This window comes from Rhinoraja longicauda, chromosome 11, assembly GCF_053455715.1.
Source record: "Rhinoraja longicauda isolate Sanriku21f chromosome 11, sRhiLon1.1, whole genome shotgun sequence".
In the NCBI taxonomy this organism is placed as follows: Eukaryota; Metazoa; Chordata; class Chondrichthyes; order Rajiformes; family Arhynchobatidae; genus Rhinoraja; species Rhinoraja longicauda.
In genome coordinates this window covers 13,394,657-13,416,623 of record NC_135963.1, presented here as the reverse complement: position 1 = coordinate 13,416,623, position 21,967 = coordinate 13,394,657, and the positions used below count along the sequence as shown (strand labels likewise).

The following is a 21,967-nucleotide window of genomic DNA, read 5'->3' as shown; positions in this document are numbered from 1 at the left end:
GAAAAATAATACAACTAGATTAACATGTACCATAAAGCATCTCAGCAGTTTGCAAACCTCTTTTTCAACTTCAGTTTTGTACTGCAATTCCTATTGAAACCTGTAATCAAACGCATTCCATTGGTACAACACCAGTACAGATAATTGGCAATTAAAATAAAAGTACTCAAAAAAGGTGGAATACCTAAAAAAAGTAGAAAATTATTTTTTAATTTTTAATTTTTAAAGTGAAATCCTAAAGCAAAAACCAAAACCAAACTGTAGATAGATGCTGGGCATCCGAAGAATAAAAATATCAGAAATTCTCAGCAGATCAGACTGTTGACCTTTCTAACAGACTTGAAGCGTTAATTCTTTTCTATTCTCCACAAATGCCACCTAACCTACTGACTATTTCCTAAATATCCAGCTTTTTAAAAAAAATAAGCAACTCAAGGGAAGCTTTAAAAAAAACGTGATTGCACTGGACCGTACACTGATAGAACCATTGAATAATTTAAGTACCTTCAATGTCAGAAGAGGGTTGGTGGGGGTGGCTGTGGGATGATTTTATGGGCCACTCTGCTGCCTTGCTTCGGATTTCTAATTCTATATCTCTTATCGAAACGTATAAGATTATTAAGGGGTTGGACACGTTAGAGGCAGGAAACATGTTCCCAATGTTGGGGGTGTCCAGAACAAGGGGCAACAGTTTAAGAATAAGGGGTAGGCCATTTAGAACTGAGATGAGGAAGAACCTTTTCAGTCAGAGAGTTGTGAATCTGTGGAATTCTCTGCCTCAGAAGGCAGTGGAGGCCAATTCTCTGAATGCATTCAAGAGAGAGCTTGGATAGAGCTCTTAAGGATGGCTGAGTCAGGGGGTATGGGGAGAAGGCAGGAACGGGGTACTGATTGAGAATGATCAGCCATGATCACATTGAATGGCGGTGCTGGCTCAAAGGGCCGAATGGCCTCCTCCTGCACCTATTGCCTATTGTCTATTGTGCGTGGTCTGGCGAACCGTCCTTGGAAGAGAATACAAAGAGCTCCATTATTCCAGGCAAAGGTAAATGCTGTCAGTCTGAATTTGCCCAGCTTTGAGAGAGTAGGCTGGGATGGTCGCCAACACCGGGCATTGTACAAAGGAGCATGAGTGATGGCCAAAGCGACCACAGTCTAATGGCTTGAATCAATACTTCCAGTGGAACCCAGGACTGGTGATCAAATATTGACTAAGTGGACGTTACATATGAGCGCCTTAAATGATTTGTAACTGCGCGTGTAACTGATTTCCATTTCATTTGTGTTTCCAACCAGGCTTAGCAAGGACCTTGTAAACAGTGAGAGGAGACGAGCGCCCTAATTAAGGATCGAGCTGCCACTTGGTTCAAAGCCGTGGCTTGAACCCATGCCCTTGCCTGTTTAGCTCTCGTACGTTTGGGAAACAATTGATTTTCATCGTCCGAGAATCCGGCTTCATCAACGAGGGCATGTTTTATTGGAATGCTGCAAGTCAAAAATTCCTCCTCTTTGATACCCCTTCCACGTCTCCTAGCCCAAACCAAAGCGTTGACCCAGAGCGCCACGGGATAGTGGACTTGCGGGCAAGAGCAGTGATATTGAGTTGAGGACAAGTCGAACCCACTTGAGGAGACAAATTGCGAAGAGGCACGATAGCTTTGGGCATGGTTAAAAAGGGTTCTGTCTGCCAACATCTTGTGACATAGCGAATAGATAACCACCCACTAAACATACCAAGTGCCTTGATGTCCGGCACATCAACGTAAAGCTTGCAATAAATGGCAATTGATTTATGGTCCAATCTTTAGTACCAAAAGCTGATATTCCAAACTGATAGATACATAATGGAAGATAAATGGACCCATTATAGAAATGGGGTTTTTTCTGAGTCATTATATTGCAGTCTCGACTCTCATGACCAATAAGGGGAATAAAAGGTATTTATTCACAAAATGCTGTACAAATCGAAGGTATTTATTCACAAAATGCTGGAGTAACTCAGCAGGTCAGGCAGCATCTCGGGAGAGAAGGAATGGGTGACGTTTCGGGTCGAGACCCTTCTTCAGACTGAAGAAGGGTCTCGACCCGAAACGTCACCCATTCCTTCTCTCCTGAGATGCTGCCTGACCTGCTGAGTTACTCCAGCATTTTGTGAAATAAATACCTTCGATTTGTACCAGCATCTGCAGTTATTTTCTTACAATAAGGGGAATAACGTCGCACAAAACAAAGCAGAACCGTTTTGTTGAAAATTATATTGTTGGCTGAGATATATATATATCATAGGGATATTGGGAGAAAACAGGAACGGGGTACTGATTTTGGGTGATCAGCCATGATCATATTGAATGGCAGTGCTGGCTCAAAGGGCCGAATGGCCAACTCATGCGCCTATTTTCTATGTTTCTATATAAAATGATGTTACACAATCGCAGCCGAATCTTTATTTTACTTTAGAGATACAGTGCGGAAACAGGCCCTTCGGCCCACCGAGCCCACGGCTGACCAGCGATACACCAACAATAGCCTACACATTTTACCAAAGCCAATTAACCTATGAAACTGCACGGCTTTTGAATGTGGGAAGAAACCGGAGCACCCGGAGAAAACCCACGTGGTCACGGGGAGAACGTACAAACTCTGTGCAAACAGCACCCACATTCAGGATCGAACCGGGTCTCTGGCGCTGTAAGGCAGCAACTTTATCGCTGCGCCATTGATGCCATGTTTACTTCAAAAGTCGAGTTTTTAAGTAGACTACTTAGGAGGGCGTGCAGCGTAGGTTTATTAGGTTAATTCCCGGAATGGCGGGACTGTCATATGTTGAAATACTAGAAAGACTAGGCTTGTATACACTGGAATTTAGAAGGATGAGAGGAGATCTTATCGAAACGTATAAGATTATTAAGGGGTTGGACACGTTAGAGGCAGGAAACATGTTCCCAATGTTGGGGGAGTCCAGAACAAGGGGCCACAGTTTAAGAATGAGGGGTAGGCCATTTAGAACTGAGATGAGGAAAATCTTTTTCAGTCAGAGAGTTGTGAATCTGTGGAATTCTCTGTCTCAGAAGGCAATGGAGGACAATTCTCTGAATGCATTCAAGAGAGAGCTAGATAGAGCTCTTAAGGATAGCGGAGTCAGGGGGTATGGGGAGAAGGCAGGAACGGGGTGATTGAGAATGATCAGCCATGATCACATTGAATGGCGGTGCTGGCTCGAAGGGCCGAATGGCATCCTCCTGCACCTATTGTCTATTGTCTATTGTCTATTGATCACCTATGTGCTCCAAATAAACCTTCTCGAGTAGATGCAGAATAAACTGCGGGTGGAGAAACGGATTTTAGAGGAGTGATTATGAAATGGCGTAAACGTCATTTTAATATACAGTGAGTATAATTCGGCAAGAATTTGAACAGTATCAATGTCAAATATAGTTTGTGAATTACTTTGACGAACATGGTATTGTTAAATAAAATAAAACACGGTACTAATATGCAATTTTGTCTAATTGAGCGATTTGTACATTTGATCAAAAATGCCTGCTAGCGTCATTCTCGGGAACGCGTTCAGCCGCAGCCAGTCTGAAGAAGGGTCCCGACCCGAAAGGTTCATCTCTCAACCGTTGTCAAGAGTGTTTTATTGTCAAGTGTCCTGAAACGGAACAATGAAATTCTTACTTGAAGCAGCACCACGGATATGTAAATATTGTATACGGTAGACACCGTAATAAACAACTCAAATAAGTTCAATTATAAACATAGAAAACATAGAAAATAGGTGCAGGAGTAGGCCATTCGGCCCTTCGAGCCTGCACCGCCATTCAATATGATCATGGCTGATCATCCAACTCAGTATCACGTACCTGCCTTCTCTCCATACCCCCTGATCCCTTTAGCCACAAGGGCCACATCTAACTCCCTCTTAAATATAGCCAATGAACTGGCCTCAAACAAAACAAACAATATCGTAAAAAGACAACAAAAAAAACCCAATGCTCTCAAATCCTTAGACCAATCAAGGCAGTTTGTAATTCGGAGTTTAGATGGCATCTGAAGTTTTCAATAGCCTGATGGTTGTTGGGAAGAAGCTACTCCTGAACCTGGACGTTACAGTTCTAATATTTCTCTGGAGATGCTGCCTGACCCGCTGAGTTACTCCAGCACTTTGTGTCATTTTTTTGTAATCTACCATCTGCAACTCCTTGTTTCTACTGTGTTGCTGGATTCCAGAGTCCTTCTATGAGTCAGTGTGGATCAGGAAGTGGATTGATCCTGTGGAACAATAGTGAATCCATTAGTTCTACTGTCCTCCTGATTCAACATTACTGAATCTATGCCGCGTTGTCACATGGAACCATAGAAAATAGGTGCAAGAGTAGGCCTTTTCGGCCCTTTGAGCCAGCACAGCCATTCAATATAATCATGGCTGATCATCCACATTCCTGATATACCCCATATCCTTGATTCCCTTAGCCCAAAGAGTTAAATCTAACTCTCTCTTGAAAACATCCAGTGAATTGGCCTCCGCTGCCTTCTGTGGCGGAGAATTCCACAGATTCACAACTCTCTGGGTGAAAAGGTTTTTTCTCATCTCAGTCCCAAATGGCCTACCCCTTATTCCTAAACAGTAACACCTGGTTCTGACCGTCCCAACATCGGGAACACTTTTCATGCATCTACCCTGTCCAATCCTCTAAGAATTTTATATGTTTCTATAAGATTCCCTCTCATGCTTCTAAATTCCAGTGAATACCCATTCTTTCATCATATGTCAGTTCCGCCATCCCGAGAATTAACCTGGTGAACCTACGCTGCACTCCCTCAATAGCGATAATATCCTTCCTCAAATTAGGATACCAAAATTGCACACAATACTCCAGGTGCGATCTCACCAGGGCCCTGTACAACTGCAATAGGACCCCCTTGCTCCTAAACTCAAATCATCTCGCAATGAAGGCCAACATGCCATTAGCTTTCTTCACTGCCTGCTGTACCTGCATGCTTATTTTCAGTGACTGGTGTACAAGTACACCCAGGTCTCGTTGCACCTCCCCTTCTCCTAATCTGACACCATTCAGATAATAATTTGCCTTCATGTTCTTGCCACCAAAGTGGATAACCTCACATTTCTCCACATTATACTGCACCTGCCATGCCCACTCACCCAACCTATCCAAGTCACCCTGCAGCCTCATAGCATCCTCCTCGCAGCTCACACTGCCGCCCAGCTTTGTGTCATCCGCAAACTTAGAGATGTTACATTTAATTCCCTCGTCTAAATCATTAATATATATTGTAAACAACTGTGGTCCCAGCACGGAGCCTTGTGGCACCCCACTAGTCACTGCCTGCCATTCTGAAAAGGATCTGTTAATTCCTACTCCTTGTTTCCTGTCTGCCAACCAGTTCTCACTCCATGTCAATACCCTACCTTGATCTGTCGTTTTCACACCTTACATTTCTATATCTCTAGACTCACTCTCCTCTGACTCTCAGTCTGAAACGTCACCCATTCCTGCTCTCCAGAGATGCTGCCTGTCCCGCTGAGTTACTCCAGCATTTTGGGTCTATCTTGTAGTAGTGAACATTCACTGGGCTTGTGATGAAGCCCATGGACCGTGAGATGCTTTATCCGTGCAAAGTGTCCAGTTGAGGCCATCTCGCTTTACGGAATTTCCTGTTTCCTCACCGATTCTTCTAAATAATTTGGGGGGTTTTTGCCTCTATTGCATTTTTTCCCCTTTTCTCGGCAGCTCTTCAACACGTTGAATTGTGGTGCTGTTGACATTTGCATGTTCCTGGTTTCGCAATAGCTTTCGCACTGTTTCATATATATATACAACGCTCGGAACACAACACAGAGGGTATTTGTGTCTAACGTTTATTGGTAATAATGCTTGACACCTTTCAGTCCAGCTATGTAGACAGCAGGGAGTCTCCATACCAGGCCGCGTGGTGAGTAAGTGCTGCTCTAGCCCGACCTGTCAATCGTGGCATCAAGAGACAAACACAATCCTACCGTGGATGAAAGCAGCTGTGTGCTTGTGTGTGTGTGTGTGGGGGATAAAATAGACATTAGCATAAACTAACCAGCCTTGTTTGTCCGCGGCTAACGACACCGGAGATCCAGCATCTCAGAATATACATGTATTTACAGTCTTTAAATTGCACAGCGCTGCGTTGAAAGGAGGAGGCTCAAAAACGGTTGGCAGGTCACAGAACTCAAGATGGATTTCTGCTCTTTGTGATTTATTTCAGCAGTGCCTTTATAGCTTTGCTGCTATTCTGCAGGGCTGAAAATGATGAAGACTAAAGTACAACAACAACAAAAAACATGGATACTAACGCACCCTTATTTGCAAACGAATAATATATGTGTCTTTATTGCCACAACACACTCAAAGGAGAACTACAGAAAGCTGAAAGGATCTCCAGGATGACTCCAATGGTAAGGCGCTTCCACTTAATTTAAATTGGGCATAGCCTAAGTCGTGTTGCTGTGTGCCTCCCATTGGGTATTTGTTAATATACAGTGCATGTCAATTAATCCTGTAACGCGTGATTGCATTCTGTAGCTGTGCACCAAAAGTAAGTCATTGTTCTGCGACACGCGTTGAAGAAAATCTTGATTTTGATCCTTCACCTAGAAGATCATTTAAACGATTCAGAGTTTTAGAATAATGCTCTCTCTCTTAAACGTATAAACTCCTTTCTTCGCTTGACGCCAATGTAGTTCCAAACGTTAGTAACTCTGTGTTGGAATTTCGAGGATGTGGCTTTTCACATCGATCTGCAATACTTTGGCTGAAAGTTTTTAAATAGAAAAAAAGAAGTATTCCCACTGTGAGAACGTGACGATATCCGTACTTGATGCATTTCCCCATGTAATAAAAACAGCCATCGTTCACACAACTGTGCCACCTTTTGGGTTTGTGACAACTATTGAAGTTGTAACTCATCAACCAAGTGGTGTTGTGTAATTATTGATTTCACCCTCCCTGTTGTGGAGTGAATTTCTTTCACTTTAAATATAATTAACAGGTACATTAGAATCTTTTTTTTTGTGGCGGGGTGGGGTGGGAGTGGTTATTACTTGATCTATTCAGCGATGCGATATTATGTCTCCCCGATTAGAGGAATAAATAAACATGTATTGCTTCATATTTTCCCCCTGCAGTCTTTCAGGATTGAGATGAAATGAATGAGGCTGATGCTTTGCAAGGGGTTGTTTTCAGCTTTGTGTTTGAGCAGCAGGGGGCGCCCGCGGTCTGTCTGATGAGGGACATCCTGGTTTGGCCACTTTACAATTTTATCCTTAAATAGCCGCGCTCCAATTCGGCAGAGGTACCGAAAATAAGATCATAAAAAAACAATAGCTTGCTTTATTAATCGCTATTGTCGGATGTATAAACCATATTGGGTTTGTGTTATGTTAATGGTTAAATATATATTGTCCCTTGTACCCACAATGGATTTCTCTGCTAATTTATTATTTTTAAATATCTAATAAAGATATATTCAGCGTAATTGCTATTATTCCTATAGAAATACGTAAGGAAATGAGAATGATGTTTGTTTTTTCGGCAGTTTTAAACGCAGTTTGCGGTTTCATCGATCCACTTAATCAGATACAGCAAAATGCAGCAATTTCTCTCTGGTCATTCTGTATATTATCTACTTGCCTGCAAAGAGCTTTGTTCGCCCACTCTCCGCATGTACTCTTCTAGTTATTCACACTTGGAAAGTGGAGTTCAACGGAAATGAAGCAAGAAGATTCGAGGGAAAGACTGAATAATTTATTAACTAACTAATATTTTGATGATCTAATTGTTGTTCATCTTCAAATGAATATAAGGTCTCCCAAAAGGCTTGTGCGGATTTTTATTGTGCCATTAGTAATTTGAATCGACCTGAACAGACTAGTTCATCTTTAACTTGTTATTGATCAGGAAAATCTTACGATTTCTTGGATCGATAATCGGAACCTCATGTCCGATTACTAAGGGATGACGCCCATCTTGCTTAGAAACTATGGAATTGGCACTGTCGTACTGGTCTTTGCGAAATATAAAATTGGACATGACACCGAGAAAGACAGATTAAAGCCCAATTGAGCACTGATTCTGGGAAATACTATGTTTCCCATGTATTTGTCCCAAGCTATAGAATTATTAATAAAACGCGTTTGAGGTGCTGGGTTCTGTTCTAAACACATACCATAATATAGCAGACCTATTAAAATAAACCAACTCCAAATCCATTCCAAATTATGGCATAAAGTTAACATACATCCCCATTCGATTGTCTGAATATGAAAACAAAATAAGAGTGGCATTTATAGCCTGGCTGGACGCGTACATTTGTAAACATACTTTAATCGGATTTATCAGTTTATCTTAAATAAAATTAGACATTTTACAACTTCAAACAAGGTAAGGGGAAGGTGGGATTTCTAATTACCATAACTACAAAATAAGGAAATAATCAGCCGGGCAAGCAGCATCTAAGGGGGGAGAAGCATACTCGATGAAAGACAATGACTTGAAACGTTACCCCTCTCTCTCTCTCTCTCTCTCTCTCTCCAGAGAGACAACATGACCAAAATAGCTTTTTCAGTATTTCGAATTTCTAGTAGCCCGTGCTATTTTCACATTGTTACCTTTGCTTACCATGTTTGTCAGAATAACAAATCGACTTCAAACACATGTCATCCTCCCAGTAAAGAAAACTGTATGTTAAGTTGGATGGGAGGTTGGACATAAAATACACTGAATTGTCAATGCAATCGTGAGATCCGTGCAAGCGAAGAGCAATATAGACTTGGCCTGCAGGTGGCAACAGTTCGACGCGAATGGAACCCCGGCAATACCCAACGCAGCTTTGTTGCATGTTGTATCACATCTAATAAAGAATTGGAGCAGGGAGGTTTTGTTAATATATTGCCCATTAGATCTGAAGATCCGGAGTACAATCAAATTAATAAATGTGCCCTTTGCTAAATTGTTAACGGTAACAACCGCAATTTTTTTTTAAACTGCGGATTTCCTCTCAAACTGCAGTGCATATAGGTCTGAAGAAGGGTCTCGACCCGAAATGTCACCCATTCCTCTTCTCTCCAGAAATGCTGCCTGACCCGCTGAGTTACTCCAGCTTCTTGTGTCTATCTGCGGTTTAAACCAGCATCTGCAGTTCCTTCTTACACATAAACAACAACCCCTGACTATCGCTTGCTGGATGAAAACGCCGGACCTGGCAGGTGGTATTGGGCAGAAGGTTCTTCTGTACCTCCAAGCTAAAGTTGCATTAGTCAGGGGGTGTGTGGGGAGACTGGAACTGTTCACAATCTCCGGGGGAACGCTTAACTGTCAGGGATAGAAACAGTGGTGGAGCGTTGGTTCTTGGCGGAATGGCGGTGAGGAGGCGAGAACAGATTATCTCTCAACCCTGACCTATCTATCCTTTAATTTTCAACGCTCTCATTGCATTCCACCGGGAGTTTTTTTTAAAAATCCGTTTTGTAGATCCACTTCATCAAGCAGACGTAGTCAGTGCGGTGTAAATGAGTCACCGTCTGGGTGGTTTTTAAGTGTGGTGAAACAGACGCGAACAAATACTGCAGTACAAGTTGAGCACCTTTACCTGTTTGGTGCCTCTGGTACCGACTGTCAGATTTCTTCTTTGAAGATTTTAAACAATAAGACAGGCATCAATTGAAACATTCGTGTCGCCAACTCAGACCATTTTAAGGTTTTGATCTGGAATTTCCAATTGTGACTTTTGCATGTCAACAAATTGATAACATATCCACTTTTAAGTTTGACCGATGGCGCGCACAATCAGTTAATCTGTATTTTAAAGCCAATTTTGGCAGTAAAATAGTCCTTTTGGCAAACAGGTAACTTGGGGGTCTGGATTGCAAAGTGAGTCTTGCTTTTAGTTAGGAATGTGACATGCACGTTAAAATATATCCTGTTAAATGCAAAAAAAAGAGAGAGACTCCAAAAGGGTGGTCAACTATACCTGGAAAGAGACAACATTATAAACAGATGTATTCTCTGTTCCATTCAAATGTGACTGCACGTTAAACCGTGCCGGCTCACTGCTCGTCCGAGCCAGACTCCTTTCTCTCCAGCACCCCTTTCTCTCAACCTTAACTCGTCCCAAATGTAAAGCAAGCGTAGGAAAATAACCGCAGACCTTCAAATGTAAAGCAAGTAAATTGAGATGCGTGAGCGGCAACGTCAAACCTAGTGAGGTTATCCAGCGGGTGGGTTGATGAAAGTCTAGCCGATGGGCCCCAATTATTGATTTGTGTGACCCATCCCAAGAGAGAGAGAGAGAGAGAGACGCTGGCCTCTCTTATGTGGCGCGGATCGCATATTTGAAGTAGGGAAGGCATGGCAAGAGGGTTAGAAACAACGCTAACTTTTAAAGAGATGCTGGATTATTATGAAGAGAAGAATATTTTTTGTTCACATCAGGCGCTATGTGTGAGCGCTGGAGTCCTAATCCTAAAATCACTCGGAGGTCCCTATATATAATATAATATATATATATATATATATACATATAGGGAGCTCCGAGTGATTTGTATAGCATATTATATATATGATCCGAGTGTGTGTATAGCATATTACACACACGTGTGTGTATGTATAGTGTGTGTGTATAGCATTATATATATATATATGTATATATATATATATATATATAATGCTATACACACACACTATACATACACACACGTGCGTGAGTGTATGTGTGTATATATATATATATATATATATGTATGTATGTATAGTGAGTGTGTGTGTCTATATATGCGTGTGTCTATATAATATGTGTGTGTGTGTGTGTGTGTGTGTGTGTGTGTGTGTGTGTGAACAGCGTCTCAAAGGTATTAAACGGCTCCCGCTGAGATCTCATGAATAAGAGACTATGAAGTAGGCTCATCTGATATTCCTCAATTAATCCACCATTAACATGTTTGGGATCCACGTATTATGTTAAATGATGCCCAGATCTCCTAATCACTTTATCTGGCAAGTTTACCCTGTACAGATCTAGCACCCAAGTAATGGGTTTTATTTTTGGTGTCGAGTTACACTCATTCGTTGTGGCAGGCGACAACTGGTCGTAATTGTTTCACTTTGATTAGATATTTTTGCAAAGATCTCTGGTGCCGTGTAGCCCCTGGAGCGGAACGGCGTTGCAAACAACAACAACAACAACAACAACAACAACAACAACAACAACAACAACAACAAAAAGAGACTAAAATGGGTGGCGTGGAGGCGGGTTGGGTTGGGTTTGGGGTGGGGGTTGGGAGGGGGGGGGGGAGCCGGGAACAACCTTTTTACCCGAGGCTTGAACGAAGCTGCAGTCAAACCCCTCAGCCCCCACCTCTGTTCCCCACACCCCTCCCCCCTCATAATAGCAGCCTCCACACAAGAGGTAAAGAAACACATCGATATCGCATCTCGACCTCGCAGACGATTGCTTTTGAACCTCCATTGAAAAAAAAAGGTAAGCCGTGTCTTCAGAGGGAGGGGTAAAAAAAAAAATTGGTGTCAATGGCAACGCGGAGTTTGCATCTTCCGTTATTTTATTGAAACCCACTGCTTAGCTGTGCAGCGAGGATTTTTTTCCGCCACTGTCATCTGCTGCGAATTATCTGAGCTGATTTCAATTTTTTATTTTTATTTTTTTCATTCAGTGTGCAGATCAGTCTTTGTTGTGTGTGGGGGGGTTTTTTTTGGTTTTTTGTTTGGTCCTTGCAAAAGGGGGGTCCTCTTGTTAAATAGAAAACACAGCCGCTGTGGACGACTGCAAACTAACAGGAGCCCGACAAAAGGCGGCTCAGCCAAACACGAATATATGTGGCGAGAATCAGTGAGACGCAGGAATGGGGAGGTTATGCCGTTCGTCGTTCATTCCGACTGAAATGTGAATAAAAATTTGCTCGCAATGGCTAATCGAATTATCGAAGGGTAATTGCGGCGCTATTTTGACTAGATGCAACGTGGGAATCAATGAACAAAGGTATTTAGCATATGATGTGTCTTCTTGCCTGGTGCTGTGAGGCGTTTAGAGTGCTCGCACGATGTAACATAGTGCCTGACAGTGGCTTGCTCAGTCATTTTTGGGAATACCGTAGCCTGGAGGGAGGGGGGGGTGGGGGGTGGGGTGGGGGTTGGGGGTATGAATATGCACCCAGAGGCAGCGGTCTCAGAGGAAATGGTGCTAGTAAGTAGTTCGCCTGGTTCACATTCGATTCACAAGAGCTTTTGTTGCGCCGAGCTAGCTTCGGTGGTATAGCTCTTGCCTTGCGTCTCTTAGGATTGAGCTGTCCGTCGTGCTGAAACCGCCGACTCTTCCTTGGGTAAGATCTGTCTGTACTTTGCTGAACATATCGACTAGCCATTGTAATTTGGACTAAAGCTTTTTTAAGTATTTTCTTTTGGTAGCTGGTATCTTGGATTGACTAGTACATGCGCATTTTCACAATTTGATTGTCGTATTACCACGAAACGGATAGAGATGGTGTCGGTATCGTATGATAGATAACAACGAGAGAATCGGACAGATATTCTCGTATTAGGAAAGCCTGGAGATCACATTGGGGTTTCTTTTTGTTTCATTTTATGCACCGATATAACCGTTGTTATGAATATTAAACCGAGAGTGATTTGTCCAGTGTCGATGGGCGCAACCAAGGAAACAGAACGTTGTTAGAGTTGGAGAGGTCTGCCTTGCATTTAGAGAGAGAGGAAAAACGTACTAATTTTGGAAAGCATGATCGACAATGCATTAGGACAATTTTTTTTTTTTTTTTCAAATCCATTGCTTGGAATTTCAACCAGGAACCCGCCGATATTCGCAGTGTTCTCGAGTCGATTCGGAAATTCGGCATTCAACGTAACCCCCTCTGACTGTTGATTTTTTTTTCTTCTCTCTCTCTCTCTCTCTCTCTCTCTCTGCCAATCTCGTCCGCCACGGAGCTTTCGAGATACTGGGCAGGTTTCAGATTTTAAAAAATAATAATAATAATCCATAAGCGGTGTTATTACAATGTTTGAAGAATAAAGTAACCATACAAGGCGGGGGGGGGGGGGGGGGGGGATCTCCTGGCTGTCTTTTTTTAAAATTTCATGGCTCCTAACCCTTTCATTAGCGAGAGAAAGAGAGAGAGAAAGGGGAAATACGAAACACGGGAGGGTCAATGGATTGATCAGCATTCAACAAACAACTTAGAGGAATTGCACGAATGCAGAATTGTATTCCTTTCCCGCTTCCCCATTATGGGAATGTAGTTAAAGGATTATATGTGGAGGCCTGTAATGATGTATGTGCTTCAGTTTACGGCGCATCATTCTTCCCTTATCAATCGACGTGGACAATCGCTCTGGTTGCTACTTTTTTCTATAAAACCGAATGTTGAATCGTTATTTTTTTCCCCCCACAGTTGATTAAGTAAATATTATCTTTGAATATTTCGTATCGATATTCATCAACATTTAATACCCCTCCCCACCCATACCCCCCCCCCCCCTCACCCCCCCACCCCCTTCATCTTTTCTCACTGTTGTTCCTCCTACGCCTAAATTATTTAGAAAGAAACGTATAACTTGATAAAGGGGTTCACAAACAAACGAATGAATTCATGTTTTCTTTCTTTTAAACCGCCACATTCCCCGAACCCCTCCCAGGAACTTAACTTTTGGGCGCCCTACGTCTAAATGGCGAAGGAGATGGAAACTGTTCGGAATGAAACGTGGAGGATCGAAAATTGCAACCAACTACACGACAAACCATGAATGTCCCGCTGCTTTTTTTGGGGCAGGTGAGTTGTGTTATTGAGCCGTGCAATTTTGGGGTCTGCTCTTTCAAACTGACTGTAATTTGAAACGGTGCACTTTTGTTTGGAAAAGAGAAATCAAATGGTCACAAATTCCGCAAAAAAAAAATCCCCGATATACTTCAAAATGCATTTTATTCATTTCCCTTTGCAGAGTGGCTATGCTGGAACTCGCCCTGGTGTGTACTGAAGGGACGCCTACTCAGATTCATTCTTTGGAACCCGTCTTTGTTGATGATAGGTGTGGATTTTTTGGCATTGGCTAGATGTTGCTAGATTTATGCAGACTCTCTTCGGTGACGGGTATTCTTGGGTGTATAATACGGATTACGTTGTTATTGCTTAAGAATACGCGTAGTCGAGGAGAGTACACTCTTCGGCACTTCAATGGACTAAAAACCAAGTGCACAATTTTTTTTTTCTTGCAAAACCAAAAAAAAAAAAAGGAATTGTGGGATTCTGATGCCCGACAACAACTCTTCGTGAGAAATGGTAACGCGTCGGTTCGAGTCGCGTTTCTATTATTTAAGATATTTTGCACTGCATATCAACAATAGAACCCCGCCTCCCATCCTTTGGAGCGATCTGTTAGGAGACGAATCCAACTCGAACGCGTTGTGTCATTTGCTAAAGATGCCAATTGTAAGCGCGGCCATGCGATACAGGCTAAATGAATTGGGAAGGCAATCACCTTTCAAAATGCATGCCGGTTCGATTTTGAACGCATTGAGATTTGGGAAGGGATATGGATGTCGAATTGGTGGGTGGGTGGGCGTCGGTGTAGCATTACCTCTGTGTCTTGAAAGAAGCGTGCTTTCCGGTATGTTCGTGTTCAACAGATTATTTCTATCGGGTGCATGTTTCAATGTGGTTGTAAGATCAATTCGCTATTGAGACGTTGCTACGGAACCAATCAGACAAGCAATGTGTGAACGATGGGGAGCGAGCAGTCATTTGTAGTCATGTCCAATGGTCCTGCACCATGGTGAAATAAAACTTCAGAATACAGATTGACGTTAACGACAGCCAGTTGCTGTATTCTCTCCTTCCGACTGAATCTGAAAGCAAGTGTTGATGAAGCATGGCAATGTGTGTTCTTCAGCGTGAAACACGGGTCGAATTAATGTAAAACGACACACGCCAAGCTTCGTTTAAACCCTCAAACCCATCAAATTCACACATTTCTTTTGAGCTGCCATTTATTTTGTGACTGCAAAGAGGAAATTATTTCCGAGACTGGATTTCGGGGGGTTCTCACTCAATTAAAGCCATTTACTGAGCCATTTCTTGACGAGGTGTAGTTCCGTTCCCATCGAGCAAACAGCAGCAATCTAACAGATATCAGAGATGGAGTGAATCACTGCACCGTCTCTGAGTCCGGCCCCACCACACCTTCCTGTGTGCCGCCTGTTCAGCTCATTTGCTCTCGGTCACTGCCGACCTACTCCATCTCGATTCTGGCCATTTGTTAGGGTGAATAAGAGCGAGGGTTAAGAGCTTCACATTAATTCGCAGTTTCCCCATCTCTTGTCAATTAAATTTAAAAAAAACATTGAAACGTTATTCACAGTCCTGTCGGTTCATCAGCTCTTGTGCCCTTTCTAGCTCTGCGGTATATGTTTCGCAGAGTTACTTTTACCCTTTCCGTCCAGGCCAAATCGAGAGTATATTATGCCTTGTGAAACAAGTGGGATGTTTATGAAAGCAAAATGGCTTCTGATAATAGCTGGAAAGTAATTGATATGATACTTTTATTTCTCCATAATCAGACCACGTCAACCAGAGAGAGGCAATTTCGCCCCTTCGCCAAAAAATAAGAATGCAACTATCCTCCATAAATTTATTTCACCACGTATGCACCAGGAACTCAAAGCTAATGACTATTCATATTTTATTAAAGGGAGATTAACTTGGCCGTTGTGCTGTCTATAGAATGCACAGAGGATTACATGGCAAAGGAACAGATTGCTTCCAAACTAACTGATTCGGATTTTTATTGGGGTTTTTTTTTCTTTCTGTGTCCGTGGCCCCCGAACAGATTGGTTCACCTTATCCTGACGATGGCGTATTGTTAGCTGTAAATATTTTCCAGGGATTAAATATGAAAAAATATAACACCTAACTGCAAAGACGCTTCCAACAGAGAGTAAAAGATAGTGTTTAGTTTAAGATTAATCAGTGACTCGTGTTTTTTTAAGGTGGGACATATGCGCTGTACCACGCCCAGAACCTAAACGTTATCACCACCTAAACGTTATACTGCACCCCTTATACCTAAATCTAAACTATGAACAGTTTATGCCAGTTTATGCAACGGGCCCCGGCAACATTCGTGATTGGAAACAATTCATTTCCACATACAATCACCCACTCACTGGTGTTTATTTCAACGTTGAAAATAATATTAATTACAAGTCTGTAATGGCTAAAAGTGTTGAACTAATTAAAATAATGTCCCGCTAATACCTACTATTGATCGTGCAATGAATTTCAATCTCAGGCACTCGGATTTTGAAACAGTGACACTAAATCAAGCCATTATTTTCCAGTGAAGGAACATTGAATGTTCTCAATACAAAATGCAAGCAGCATCCTAATAATTCTCAGTTGATCGATAGCAGTAACTGCATACAAAAAAAAAAGGTTTTCCAATGCGGCATTGTAGTTCCCGTTTGCTGTTATTCCCAGCAGGGAATGTTACACTAACATATATATATATATATTTTTTTAAACAAAACGAGGATTGGAAATAACCACGTGCTTCCACAAATACTGAGGTTGAAGATCAACCCGTTCATGTGTTTTCTGGTGATTGTTTGAATTAAGCTACATGCAGTGCCCTGAACACTAATTAATATACTGTTGATTTTTCTTCCCACTTTACCCAGTTCCTGCCCTTCCAATAACTTACCAAGAGATTCAGGTGATGGAATTGCCTCCACTTTACTTTAATGTGCATAACATACTTGTGTGAAGTAAGGTAGGTTATTAAAAATGAACAACAACAAAAAAAAAGTTTTAGAAACCAGAAGTTAACTTTTAGTGAACTGCTCAACCTGGAATGTTGGAAGACTGGGAAGTATATATTCGCGAGATGACCACAAACAGCGTGACAAAAATATTGGAAACTATGAGAACATGGCCGGCTGGCAGGTACCACCAGCAATTCCCCTCCATACACACAACTCTCTGGGGGCATAGATTTGACCTCGAAAACTTTGAAATGCACTGTCTTTGGCCATGACAATGTTTAGGTAAGGCAAATAATGCAAAGGTTTTTTTGCACATAATGTGCTTGTACACAAGTGTGTCACTTATCAGGGTGACATCGTGGCAAACATATATAATTTCCTTAATTACCATCGCCCAGTTGATCTACAATCTTCACAAAACAGCATGCTGAGAGTTAAGATAAATTGCTCTCATTTAACATTTAACATAGTAACATTGGAGAAAACATGAAGGCATTGGTGGACACTAAATCAGAAAAGAATAAGCTTTGCAAGCAGTGGGCTACCAAAATATAGAATGGTGAATAAATTTCCTTGGACAACCAGAGGTGGCATCTACCAACATATTCATGTTTGAACTCGGCTGTGACTCTGAATTATTCTAACTTTACTTGTCTCGATTTTGGTGCATAGAACTAAAGATGATGGAACATTTTTATGAAGCTCTGAGTTTTTACATTAGGAATGCGCTTTTTTTTTTCAGAAGTGACAAGTGCTTTTATTTCAGTGTCAGAACCAATGTCACTGCTGCCTCCACGGTAACGGTAATGATAATAGTAAAGAAGGCATTGCTTGCGAACGTGAATGATGGTGAAAGCATTGCCCTTTGAGAGCTGTCTAAGTATTTCAGTGCCCGGATATAGATTATGAAATGATTTGCAGTTTATCTATTCTCTTCTGTTTGTGCAAATCAGACAACGAGTTTGGAATGGTGATACTTCTAACGCCTGCTTACTTTTATTTCGACCTAAACGCATTTACATTCTGTACGTGTGATTGCAAGTTACCGCAGATTTCAGTCCCATACAGATCCAAGAATGAAGGGCCTGTTCTTTTTTGTATTGAAGTTTATTCCAACAATAACGCGCAATTTGTTGTAACATACAACATAAAAAGTGTTATCACAAAATATGACTTGTAAAATTCTGAACACGATGTCTCTGTAAAAAGAAACATATCGATTATATTTTAAGAAACTAACCTAAATGACATTAACCAATGTAATAAAAATTTGTGGCAATCAAACAATGCGATTTAAAATGCAGTTTATTGCTCTAATGCAATTGATCTCAGTTGAGGATATAAACATCATATTAAAAACACTGAACTAAATTCTAATTAGAAGATATGTAATACCAATATGATTCTTTAAGCAAAACCATTGAAATACTAGAGATCTCACATGAAAAATTCTTGACATCATTATATATTAATTTTAAACAAAAAGCATATTAGAATGAAATTGAATAGGTTGCAGATGGAACGTATTTATTGTCCATAGGCTTGTAACTAAAGAGATAGTGCTCTAATGTGATTGTATAATACTGATAGATTGCTGTCATGACTTTCTTTTTCAATTGGATAGAAAAATATTTATCACGTTGAGGGCTGGAAAAAGACACAAGGAAAAGGGAAGCAGTCCTCACCATTAATTTTAATGTTTGTTATTCTTCTATGAAATGTAATTGGATGGCTCTGAAAATCTCATTGATGTAAGCTTATCATAACCAAGTAAAATAACATGCATTTTGGACACTGGCAGGAAAGTACAATTTTCATTAAAGTGTACAGTGATGTGATAAATATATCACAACAGTTACAATAATTTGGGGATAATTGGTCCATTCATGGGAAAACTCTCTACGATAAAGGAATATAATTCCATAAATCAACACTGAGTTTATTGTAGGCAGCTTAAATTCCATTCCAGTCTTTTGCCCAAAATATTGATTATTACATGTCATTTTATGAAAATAGCTTGATTCTCATGGTTAAACATAGAGGTGTGGTTCCTTTTTGAGAAAATGTTAATAAAAATAATAAATGATACAATGAACTTATATGTTTGTGCTTGCTTCCATTGTCCCAGGTGTGCATTAAAGTTGAAGGTAGACACAAAATGCTGGAGTAACTCAGCGGGACAGGCTGCATCTCTGGAGAGAAGGAATAGGTGACGTTTCGGGTCGAGACCCTTCTGCATTAAAATTGTTAAGAAGGGTGTAGTTTGAAGTTAAAATAGTGACAACATCGTTTTTAGCACAGTTCGTACTTTTTTTCACTTTATGGTATTAATACAGTGGTGAGTCAGAATTTACAGATCAGTGAAAGGAATCTCCCTAGAATAGTTAACAACATTAAATAAATTGAGATTCTGAGAAAACGGTATCATGAGCATGGTCATGTTCATCGCTTCTCTTGTATTTTTACTTGTACTATTACTGCAAGTACATTAAGGAACTCGGTGCACATTAATCTATGAACATCTGGGGAATGTGATAGAAATTATTAAAAGAAAGAATTTTAAAAGGATACGTTTTGATCTTATGCTGATTCTTTTAAAGATAGAGAACACTACTAGCTGTTGCAATTGAGCACTTATGATTTATAGAATCATTTTACATATTTGAATGAATGAAGTAACTTTGAAAATTTCATATGTGTGGAAATGAAGAAATTATTTATAGTATAGATAATTAATTTTTATGACTGATATGCTTATTTGTTGCACTGCACCTGTTTAGGGTGCATAAAAATTCAGATATTGGGGATGGAAAAAGCTTTTATTGAAATCCATCCACATGAAACTAATGCATGTTCTTTGGATAACTTCATTGATAAACCTATCTACTGCAATGTTATTTGAAATTTGGCAAGCACATTTTCCAGCAAGCAAATAGAAGGTCACTGGGAAAAAAATGTTGAGGCAACTGATTTCCCGGTTACATTAATGATCTGGGCTGATGAAAGGTCATTGGCCTTAATATTAAACCTTCTTCTCCCTTCCCAGATACTTGCTGGCCTGCTGAGTATTTCCAGCATTTTTACTACTTTTCAATTTTACATTTCTCAACGAGATCAATGATTTTTATTTTGAAACTGTCGGTATGATCTTTATGAAAAAACAATTTACATTATTTTTACCTCATCATTTCTCCATCGTTATAATGTCGTGGTAATTGGAGGTGAAGAATGGTGCAGTTTGTAAAAATTATTTACTGCAATCCAAATACCCCCATCATGAATGCCAATGAGAAATATAAAATTTTGACATGCATTTACATTTGGACAATACATTTACAATATAAGGTGTAACGAGATTAGAGTGTTATCCATTGGATGTGTTGTGCAGTGATGAATGTCATAATATATGGATATCCTAGTTTTTACCAATAGTCAAATAATCTGAGTTTGTATAAGTTCTGTACAAGGCTAAGTTCCATAAGAGCATAGAGTATGTCAATGCAACTTTCATTAAAATAAACCACTGAACAACTAAGATTTTATAATCATGAAAAGAGCTGCAGTGGACATCTTGGTTCTGTCATCACGAAATTATAAACTTGTAAGACAACATCCACAAACATGTCAATGTGTACTTCCAAAAGTTACAATCACTCTACATATATAAATCTACCTTCCCCCTGCTCTCAGAGCCTCTTGCCTGAGGTGAACTCCATCACAATTTAATATTTTGAAAATTCACCATTGGCCATTCTTTGTGATCCTTGATTTGTCTCACTTTCCGTGTCTCCATTTTCAATGTGGACAAACTTCTTTCCTCGCGCTGTTGAAGCTTTCAAGGCTATTGTCCATTTGCTCAGTTTCTTTATGTTCACCTTAGTATTTTTTGTTATCGCTTGTATATCTGTTCAAATACCCAACATCTCATGATCCAGCTTCTAGCCATAAAACCATGTCCAACACCCTACATTTGTTTTCGGGATGTAATAACAAGGAACTGCAAATGCTGGTTTACCAAAGAAAGACAAAAAATACTGTAGTCATTCAGTGGGTCAGGCAGCATCTCTGGAGAATGTTTAAGTGACGTTGTAGGTCAGGACCCTTCTTCAGAGTTCAGCTCGACTGAATACCCCAACATATTAGGCTCTACGTCCCATAGTTAATATTCCACACATGTTTCAAGGATCAACTTTCTCAGATTCTGGTTTCCTATATATTATCTCCCAGACGCCTTTACAGATAGCAACCTATCTGTACATACTCTGCATCACATTGTTTATGGGATTCGCACCAACGAGTTTAAGATTCAAAATATGTACATCGCTCAACGTGGACAAGTGTGAGAGTCACATTCAGATATGGAAAGAGAATACAAAGTAAAGCAAACTAAAAATATAATGGAAAAGAAACAGGACCCAGAGTATAACACAGAGAAAGAACCAGAGTCAGTAAAATGAAAGATAACAATGGAAAGGAAATAAAATTCTGCTGTTACATCTCTGTGACAGAACATCAGCAGAAGGTCAACTATCTACTTTAAGATATTTCTAATGAATTTGCAAAGGCAATGTTCATGTCAGTAGAATTAGAATGATATAGAGGCTTTTGCTGTAACTTGTCCTGCTGACAGCTGCCAATTTTAACTATGCCTTTATGAAAGGAGGTTGATTTTTTTTTCTTCAACACCCATTCATCTTAATGCTATTGAGTGAAGGAAGATGAAGTACACAATGCAAGCAATAATTAGTTTGTAGCATTTAAATTTCTCTTCCCTGCCAGTTGTCTTGATCAAAGGCTTCAATAATTGTGTCAATTTGTCCAGATATGAGTGTTAGTTTAAATGTGTTTCCTTCAAAAGTCTGTGATGTTTATTAAAAGTTGAAGACTTCTTTTATTGTGCACATAGGATTAGTAAATTATGGGGGTTTCATTTTCTTTTTTTTTTTATACTATTAACCTTAATATTCCTGCTCATGTTATCAGAGTGTTCCTAAACTCAAATTATCAATCATAATTTATTTTCCCATTCTTTTGTTCTAGAATAATTATTTTGTTTGCATTGTTAGGCAAATACATGTTTATCACACTTAAGTGTTGGAGGGAAGTTCCATAATACCATAATGGGAAATAATTAATA

The 21,967-nt window shown here is 40.3% G+C and overlaps 1 long non-coding RNA gene across 4 annotated transcripts; it reads left to right on the top strand.

Moving 5' to 3' along the window:
* The first annotated feature begins 6,020 nt into the window (after positions 1 to 6,020).
* Positions 6,021 to 21,703, top strand: LOC144598305 (uncharacterized). Of its 4 annotated transcripts, none has more exons than XR_013547849.1 (3): positions 6,021 to 6,448; positions 13,710 to 13,843; positions 16,747 to 21,703. It is a non-coding gene; the product is annotated as an uncharacterized LOC144598305 (long non-coding RNA). The 4 variants fall into 4 exon arrangements; XR_013547848.1 differs by lacking the exon at positions 6,021 to 6,448 and adding an exon at positions 11,397 to 11,526; XR_013547847.1 differs by lacking the exon at positions 6,021 to 6,448 and adding an exon at positions 11,599 to 12,042.
* Positions 21,704 to 21,967: the final 264 nt, after the last annotated feature.